The sequence below is a fragment of the Mandrillus leucophaeus genome, unplaced genomic scaffold (genome assembly GCF_000951045.1).
Source record: "Mandrillus leucophaeus isolate KB7577 unplaced genomic scaffold, Mleu.le_1.0 Scaffold844, whole genome shotgun sequence".
Lineage (NCBI taxonomy): Eukaryota > Metazoa > Chordata > Mammalia > Primates > Cercopithecidae > Mandrillus > Mandrillus leucophaeus.
The window spans coordinates 900,275-910,175 of NW_012109186.1; positions in this window are offsets into that span (position 1 = coordinate 900,275).

Sequence of the window (9,901 nt, forward strand, 5' to 3'; positions counted from 1 at the left end):
TTCTTTCTTTCTTTCTTTCTTTCTTTCTTTCTTTCTTTCTTTCTTTCTTTCTTTCTTTCTTTCTTTCTTTCTTTCTTTCTTTCTTTCTTTCATTACAGAGCTTAACTTTGTTCTGAGCCCTCACACCCACGTGGTGATTTTTCCAGCAATTACTATAATTGTCATTATGTCAGACTACCTAGTCTTTTGGCCACTGTGTATTCACTTGCTTCTGAGGCCCATAGATGTTGCTAGGCCCTCCTCCAGTGAGGAGGTCCCTGTACTTTAGCTCATTAATCTCCTCTTCTCTCACTGGTTGGCTTAGGAACCCTCTTTTGCTTTCTCTATATCCTGCAGGAGAAGGGTGTGCAAACCCCTGTGAGACCACTCTCAGGCCCACCTGTCTTGTCTCCTCCTTCAGTCCTAACTACTCAGTAGTGGTTGACTTTTTCCTCCAAGGAATTTTGGTTCTATCTGGAGACATATTTGTTGTCATAACTGGGATGGTGCTATTGGCATCTTGTGCGTAGGGGCCAGGGATGCTGCTCAACATCCTACAATGCACAGGACAGCCCCTCAATGTCAAGAATACTGAGGTGGAGAAACTCTGGTCTGTGCTGACAATACAAATGACTGAGAAGGGAAAGCCTATTGAGTGACTTTTTAAAATGTTACTCTACTGCTTTTATGTTGAACGTGTGACTTGCTACAGAGGGACCAAAGTCTAGCAGAGAGAGTCACTCATGTAAACAAATAAGTGAGGTGGTGTGTTATAGGTGCTGACATTTAATATATATGTATGCAGTTTTTTCAAAAAGGTAATTCTTCACTGTAGCCTTTAAACTTATAAAACTATTAGTAATGCACGATTAGCTTGTATTGAAACTTTTCAATTTAACAAATATTATACCACAAGTGTTATCTGTGTTCTAAGTATTATCCATCAACTCCTGCTTGCCTAAAAGTTTGCTCATAAAGCCACATTCAGGCAGTACTGTCCACTTAGTGGGAACCTTCTGAATTGTAGGCATAACGCCTAGAAAGAACTAATCAGCCTTAGGAGTGTTGGGCTTGGAAAACCCAAATGTATAATGTGATGGCAAATGTTGTGGCTAAAGGAAACTTAAAATTCATCCTCCAAACTGGGACAAGTTGAGAGTAAATGGACTACTATTAATAACCATGTTAGGACAATAGGTATACACTAGTACTGTCCACAGAAAATCTAAATCATAGCACTTTTGAAGGTGACTACCAATTAATGTCTAAAAATTCCCCGTGTAAGTGGCTAACAGTTTAAGAAGTATCTCTTTCTAGAAGGAGTTGCGTTTCCACATGGCATTTTGGGAGATCAAGAGCAGTTAAGGTCTAAAATAACATAGCTGTGACAATGGAATTTATTTATTTATTATTATTTATATATTTCCACAAGTTATTGGATTACAGGTGGTATTTGGTTATGTAAGTAAGTTCTTTAGTGGTGATTTGTCAGATTTTGGTGCAAGTATCAGCTAAGCAGTATACACTGCCCCATATTTGTAGATTTTATCTCTCGTACCCCTCCCACTCTTGCCCCCAAGTCCCCAAAGTCCATTGTATTGTTCTTATGCCTTTGGGTCCTCATAGCTTTGCTCCCTCATATCAATGAGAACATATGATGTTTGGTTTTTCATTCCTGAGTTACTTCACTTAGAATAAGTCTCCGGTCTCGTCTAGGTCTCTGAAAATGCTGTTAATCCATTCCTTTTTATGGCTGCATAGAATTCCATCATATATATATATGGATATATATATAAAAAATAGTTTATTCACTGTGAGATTGATGGGCATTTGGGTTTGTCCCATGATTCTGCAGTTGTGAATTGTGAATTGTGCTGTTATAAACATGTGTATGCAATATCTTTTTCGAATAATGACTTATTTTCCTCTGGGTAGATACCTGGTAGTGGGATTGCTGGATCAAACGGTAGTTCTACTTTTGGTCCTTTAAGGAATCTCCACACTGTTTTCCATAGTGGCTGTACCAGTCTACATTACCACCAGCAGTGTAGAAGTGTTCCCTGATCACTGCATTCACGCCAACATCTACTGTTTTTTTATTTTTTTGATTATGGCCATTCTTGCAGGAGTAAGGTGGTATCACATTGTGGTTTTGATTTGCATTTCCCTGATCATTAGTGATGCTGAGTATTTTTTTATATGCTTGTTGGCTATTTGTATATCTTCTTTTGAGAATTGTCTATTCATGTTCTCAGTCCACTTTTTGATGGGATTGTTTGTTTTTTTTCTTACTGATTTGTTTGAGTTTGTTTTAGATTCTGGATGTTAGTCCTTTGTAAGATGTATAGATTGTGAAGATTTTCTCCCATTCGATGAGTTGTCTGCTTACTCTGCTGACTGTTGCTTTTGCCATGCAAAAGTTCTTTAGTTTAATTAGGTCCCAGCTATTTATCTTTGGTTTTATTGCCTTTGCTTTTTGGTTCTTGGTCATGAAATCCTTGCCTAAGCCAATGTGTAGAAGGGTTTTTCCAATGTTATCTTCTAGAATTTTCATAGTTTCAGGTCTTATGTTAAAGTCCTTAATCCATCTTGAGTTGATTTTTGTGTAAGGTGAGTGATGAGGATCCAGTTTTATTCTCCTACATGTGGCTAGCCAATTATCCCAGCACTATTTGTTGAACAGAGTGTCCTTCCCCGACTTTATGTTTTTGTTTGCTTTGTTGAAGATCAATTGGCTGTAAATATTTGGGTTTATTTCTGGGTTCTTTATTCTATTCCATTGATCTATGTGCTTATTTTTTACCAGTTCCATGCTGTTTTGGTGACTATGGCCTTATAGTATAGTTTTAAATCAGGTAGTGTGATGCCTCTAGATTTGTTCTTTTTGCTTAGTCTTGTTTTGGCCATGAGGGCTCTTTTTTGATTTCATATGACTTTTAGAATTGTTTTTTCTAACTCTGTGAAGAATTATGGTGGTACTTTGATGGGGATTGTGTTGAATTTGTAGATTGCTTTTGGCAGTACAGTTATTTTCGCAATAATGATTCTACCCATCCATGAGCATGAGATGTGTTTCCATTTGTGTTGTCTATGATTTCTTTCAGCAGTGTTTTGTAGTTTTCCTTGTAGAGGTCTTTTGAATCCTTTGTTAGATATATTCCTAAGTATTTTTTTTTTTTTTTCACAGCTGTTGTAAAAGGGATTGAGTTCTTGATTTGATTCACCACTTGGTCACTGTTGGTGTACAGAAAAGCTACTGATTTGTGTACATTTATCTTATATCTGAAAACTTTGCTGAATTCTTTTATCAGTTCTAGGAGCTTTGTGGAGGAGTCCTTACGGTTTTCAAGGTAAACAATTACATCTTCAGCAAATAGGGGCAGTTTGACTTCTTCTTTATCAATTTGGATGCTCTTTATTTCTTTCTCTTGTCTTCTAGGTTTTCTAGTTTATGTGTGTAAAGGTGTCCATAGGAGCCTCGAGTGATCTTTTGTATTTTAGTGGTGTCAGTTGTAATATCTCCTGTTTCATTGCTTAGTTCAGTTATTTGGATTTTCTCTCTTCTTTTCTTGGTTAATCTTGCTAATGGTCTATCAATTTTATTTATCTTTTTAAAGAACAAGCTTATTGTTTCATTTATCTTTTTAATGTTTTTGTTTCAATTTTATTTAGTTCTGCTCTGATCTTGGTTATTTCTTTTCATATGTTGGTTTTGGGTTTGGTTTGTTCTAATTTCTCTAGTTTCTTGAGGTGTGACCTTAGATTGTCTGTTTGTGTTCTTCCAGATTTTTTGATGTAGGCATTTAGGGCTATGAACTTTCCTCTTAGCACTGCCTTAGCTGTATCCCAGAGGTTTTGATAGGTTGTGTCATTATTTTCATTCAGTTCATATAATTTTTAAATTTCCATCTTGATTTTGTTTTTGATCTATTGCTCATTCAGGAGCAGGTTATTTATTTTTTATGTATTTGCATGATTTTGAAAGTTCCTTTTGGTGTTGATTTCCAGTTTTATTCCACTGTGGTCTGAGAGAGTGCTCGATATAATTTCAATTTTATTAAATTTATTGAGACTTGTTTTATGGCTTATCATATAATGTATCTTGGAGAAAGCTCCAAACACTGTCAAATAGAATATGCATTCTGTGGTTGTTGGATGAAATGTTCTGTATATATCTGTTAAGCCCATATTTTTCCAAGGTTTAGTTTAAATCCATTGTTTCTTTGTTGACTTTCTGTCTTCATTACCTGTCTAGAGTTGTCAGTGGAGTATTGAAGTCCTCCACTATTATTGTGTTGCTGTCTATCTCATTTCTAAGGTCTGTTAGTAATTGTTTTATAAGTTTGGGAGCTCCAGTGTTAGGTGCACATATATTTGTGATTGTGATATTTTCCTGTTGGACAAGGCTCTTTACCATTATATAATGTCCCTCTTTGTCTCTTCTAATCACTGTCGCTTTAAAGTTCGCTTTGTCTGATATAAGAATAGCTACCCCTGCTCACTTTTAGTGTCCATTTGCATGAAATGGCTTTTCCCACCCCTTTACTTTAAGTTTATGTGAGTCTTAATGTGTTAGGTGAGTCTCCTGAGGGCAGCAGATAATTGGTGAGTTTTTATCCATTCTGCAGTTATTTATCCATTTAAGTAGAGCATTTGGGCCATTTACATTGAAATGTAAGGTACCATTGCTTTTGTCTTTCTCTTTGTTGCCTGTGTCATTTGTTTTTTTGTTTTTGTTTTTGCTTTTTAAACTGTATTTTTGTTTTATAGGTCCTGTGTGATTTATGCTTTAAAGAGGTTCTGTTTTGATGTGTTTCCAGAATTTGTTTCAAGATTTAGAGCTCCTTTTAGCAGTTCTTGTAGTGGTGGCTTGGTAATGACAAATTCTCTCAGCATTTATTTGTCTGAAAATGACAGTATCTTTCCTTCATATGTGATGCTTAGCTTCCCTGGATACAAAATTCTTCGTTGATAATTGTTTTGTTTGTGGAGGCTGATGATAAGGCCCCAATCCCTTCTAGTTTGTAGGGTTTCTGCTGAGACATCTGCTGTTAATCTGGCAGGTTTTCTTTTGTAGGTTACCTGGTGCTTCTGTCTCACAGCTCTTAAAATTCTTTTCTTTGTCTTAACTTTGGATAACCAGATGACAATGTGTTTAGGTGAAAATATTTTTGTGATAAATTTCCCAGGTGTTCTTTGTGCTTCTTGTATTTGCATGTGTTGGTCTGTAGCAAGGCTGGGAAAGTTTTCCTCAATTATTTCCCCAAATATGTTTTCAAGCTTTTAGAATTGTCTTCTTCCTCAGGAGCACAGATGAATCTTAGGCTTGGTCATTTAACATAATCCCAGAGTTCTTGGAGGCTTTGGTTTTATTTTCTCATTCTTTTCTCTTTATCTTTGTTGGATTAGATTAATTCAAAGACCTTGTCTTTGAGCTCCTAATTTCTTTCTTCTACTTGTTCAATCAATTGCTGAGACTTTCCAGAGCATTTTGCATTTCTAAAAGTATGTCCAAAGTTTCCTGAATTTTTGATTGTTTTTTTCTTATACTATCTATTTCCTTGAGTATTTCTCCCTTCACTTATTGTATCCTTTTTTGGATTTCCTTGCATTGGGCTTTGCCTTTCTCTGGTCCCTCCCTGACTAGCTCAATAACTAACCTCCTGAATTCTTTTTCAGGTAAATCAGGGATTTTTTCTTGGTTTGTATCCATTGCTGATGAACTAGTGTGATTTTTGGGAGCTGTTGACAAGCCTTGTTTTGTCATATTACCAGGGTTTGTTTTCTGGTTTCTTCTCATTTGGGTAGGTTCTGTGAGAGGGAAGTTCTAGGGCTGAAAGCTGTTGTTCTGATTCTTTTGTCCCATGGGCTGTTCCTTTGATGTAGTACTTTCCCTTTTTTCTGTGGATGTGGCTTCCTGTGAGCTGAACTGCGGTGATTGTTATCTCTCTTCTGGGTCTAGCTACCCAGGGAGTCTTCCTGGTTCCAGGCTGATACAGGGGGTTGTCTTCACAGAGTCCTGTGATGTGAACTGTCTATGGGTCTCTTAGCCATGGATACCAGCACCTGTTCTGGTGGTGGTGACAGAGGGTGCAATAGACTTTGTGGGGATCTTTAGCTTTGGTGGTTTAATGCTTTATTTTTGTGCTGGTTGGTGTCCTGCCAGGAATTAGCACTTTCCAGAAGACATCACCTATAGTAGTGTGGAGAGGGACCAGTGGTGGGCAGGGCCCTACAACTCCCAAGATTATATGTCTTTTGTTTTCTGCTACAAGGGTGGATAGAGAAGGACCATCAGGTGGGGGCAGGGCTAGGTGTGTCTGAGGTCAGACTCTCCTTGGGCAGGTATTGCTGCAGCTGCTATGGGGAGTGGGGGTGAGACTCCCAGGCCACTGGAATTGTGTACCTAGGAGGATTATGGCTGCCTCTGCTACATCATACAGGTTGTCACGGAAGTTGGGGACAGCTGGCAGTCACAGGCCTCACCCAGTTCCCATGCAAACTGAAGGATGGTCTAACTCTTACCATGCCCCCCACCAAGAGCCCAGTGTCTGTTTTCAGGCAGAGGATGAGACAGCCTTGCAAACTTGCCCGAGGCTATCCACCTCCCAGCTGCAAAAGGAAAGGGGGTTAGTTATTCCCCCACCTGTGAAGTCTGCAATCTGGATTTGCACCCTCCCTTGAGTTCTGGCCAGGAGGCTTCTTGCCCCATTCAAATGATTACAAAGTTCAGCAACAGAAGTCCTTCTCCCTGTGGAATTTTACCCTCTGCTCCTTTGGCCACCCTCCCAAAGGGCTCCTTTGGCCACCCTCCCAAAGGGCTCCTTTGGCCACCCTCTGTAGTTCCAGGAAGGAATGGGCTGCCTGGGGTCCTAGCAAGCTCCTAGGCCTTTTCCGCTGCTTCCTCTACCCCTGTATTTCGCTCGGCTCTCTAACTTGACTCAGCTCCAGGTAAAGTTGGAAATTTCTCTGGCAAACAGACCTTTAGCTTCTCCAGTGGGGTGTGTGTTTGGGAGAGGAGAGTCCCCCTTTCCCACTTGTGCTGTTGGATCACTCACAGTATTTGGAGGTCTCCCAGGTCCTGCAGGAGCAGTTCACTTCCTTCAGAGGGTCTGTGGGTCCTCTTGGGATTGCTGATTTATTCTTGCAGTCCATCTGGAGCTAAAAATCACAATGCAATCCTCTGCATTCTGCTCTGTCCGGAGCTGCAATCTAGTTCTGTCTCCCATCTGCCATGATCCCTGACAATGGAATTTTAAATACTGGGATTGGCTAGCAGTGGGCAAATTAGAAACAGGAAATACCTTTCTGGGAATCCTCAAATTCCATTAGGCATGTAGTCATCTTTGCCAGTCTTTTGGGGGAGGTCAGTTGTTCCAGGTTCCTACAGGATCCTCCTGTGAGGAGGAGGTTCAAGATGGCAGAGAGGAGGCAGGGCTGATGTGCAGACCCTACTTGGATGAACAGAACAGTGTGTGGAGACTCACATCATGGACTTTTGCTCCAGGAGCCACTATTTGCATGAACCAGGAAACCAGAAAGAATTCAAAAATCCTTTGAAAGAAGCTGTAGGCTGCTGCAAATTTCCTGAGACAAGCAAAAAAACTGTGAGTTCCCAAAGTGTGAGAGGGGGGAAAACCTGCCTCCCATCACATGTCTTCATTGGGGAACCTGAAAATCCAGATTACAAGAGAAGGATTCAAACTTACCTACAGCCAAAATGAATTTACTGTGAAATATAAGTAGAAGCAGCCATGGGAAGAACCTTGTAGGCACTCCCATTCTCCAGCTTGAACCCAGGGAAACCACCCCTGACTATATCTCACAGGGACACTCAGGGAAGGAAACTGGCAGAATTTGTGAGGGGGTCACAGGGTGAAAGTAGCTTCCAACTGAACTTTGTAATAGTTTTGATTGGATGAAAAATCTCTTGAGCAGAATCCAAGGGTGAAGGGGAACTGCAGCAGAAAGGAGCTCAATGTGGGCAGATGGTGAGGGGTATGGCCTGAAAGTTGTGCTTGCTTTCTCAGTGGGGAAGTTTCTAGCCTAGGGCTAGGTCCGAGTCCCATGGCCAGGCTCTCTGGAGATAAATTTGGTACTGCTGGTCAGGCATAGGGAGAGTGAGACTGGCCTTGCCAACTGTGTGGGAGTTGGGTGAGGCCTATTGCTATTGGCTTTTCCCCACTTCCCTGGTGACAGAGACAGCCATAATCCCCTCTGGAACATAACCCAATTGGTCTGAGAACCACGTGCCGGCCTCCACAGTAGCCACGGCAAGCCCTGTCTAAGGGGAGTCTGAGCTCAGACTCACCTAACCCTGCCCTCACCTGATGGTATTTCTCTACTGCCCTGGTAGCCAATCACAAAAGATATAAACTCCTGGGAGCTTTATGACCCTGCTCTTTGCTTGAAAAACCCAAATACTTATCCTGGCCAGCTTAGGGTAAGCTTATATCCCTCTTCTACTATTGCAGCCGGTGCTTTCTTGAAAGTGCCACCTCCTGGCTAGAGGCTAACCAACTCAGGACATTACAGCAACTCATGACAGAAAAATCCTGCTCCAAGGGAGGAGAAGAGAACAGCTAATTCCACTGCCTGCAACATCCTGGCTAATCAGTGGTCCTGAGTCTGTCCAGGTGACAACTTCACTGCTAGCATAACCAGAATTTGAGAAAGCTGGCACACTGAACATATCTAAAACCAAGGACTCTCACAGAATCTATTTCACTCCCCTATCCCTTCCACCAGAGCAGGTACTCGTATCCACAGCTGGGAGACCTGAAGATGGGTCACATCACAGGACTCTTTTGTAGACACTCCCCAGCACCGGCCCAGAGCCAGGTAGCCCCAATGGATGGCTAGACCCAGAAGAGCAATAACAGCCACAGGAAGCCCTATCCCTAGGGGAAGAGGGAGTGCAGCACATCAAGGGACCACCTCATGGGACAAAAGAATCTGAACAGCAGCCCTTGAGTTCTAGATATTTCCACTGAAATAGTCTACCCAAATGAGAAGGAATCAGAAAAGTAATTCTGGTAATATGACAAAACAAGGTCCTTTAACACCCTAAAAAAATCACACTAGCTTATCAGCAATGAATCCAAACCAAGAATAAATGTCTGAATTGCCAGATACGGAATTCAGAAAGTTGATTATTAAGTTACTGAAAGAGGTACCAGAGAAAGACAGAAACCAACTTTAAGAAATTAAAAAAAAAAAACAGGATATGGATGAAAAATACTCCAGAGAAATAGATATAATAAAGAAGAAACAATCACAACTTCTGGAAGTGAAAGACACACTTAGAGAAATACAAAATGCACTAGAAAGTTTCAACAATAGAATAAAACAAGCAGAAGAGAGAACTTGAGAGCTTGAAGACAAGGCCTTTAGATTAAACCAATCAAAGACAAGAAAAAAGAATAAAAAAATGAACAAAGCTTCTGAGAAATTTGGGGTTATGTTAAATAGCCAAACCTAAGAATAATTGGTGTTCCTGAGGAAGGAGAGAAATCCATTATATATATATACACACACACACACACACACACACATATATATGTATATATGAACATACATCATATGTTCTCACCTATAAGTGGGAACTAAGCTATGAGAATGCAGAGGCATAAGAATGATATAATAAACTTTGGAGACTAAGGGGGAAGGGTGGGAAGGGGGTGAGAGATAAAATACTACACATTGGGGGCTGGGTGCAGTGGCTCACACCTGTAATCCCAGAACTTTGGGAGGCCAAGGCAGGCGGATCATGAGGTCAGGAGACCGAGACCTTCCTGGCTAACACAGTGAAACCCAGTCTCTACTAAAAATACAAAAAGTTAGCTGGGTGTGGTGGCAGGCGCTTGTAGTCCCAGCTACTTGGGAGGCTGAGGCAGGAGAATGGTGTGAACCCGGGAGGTGG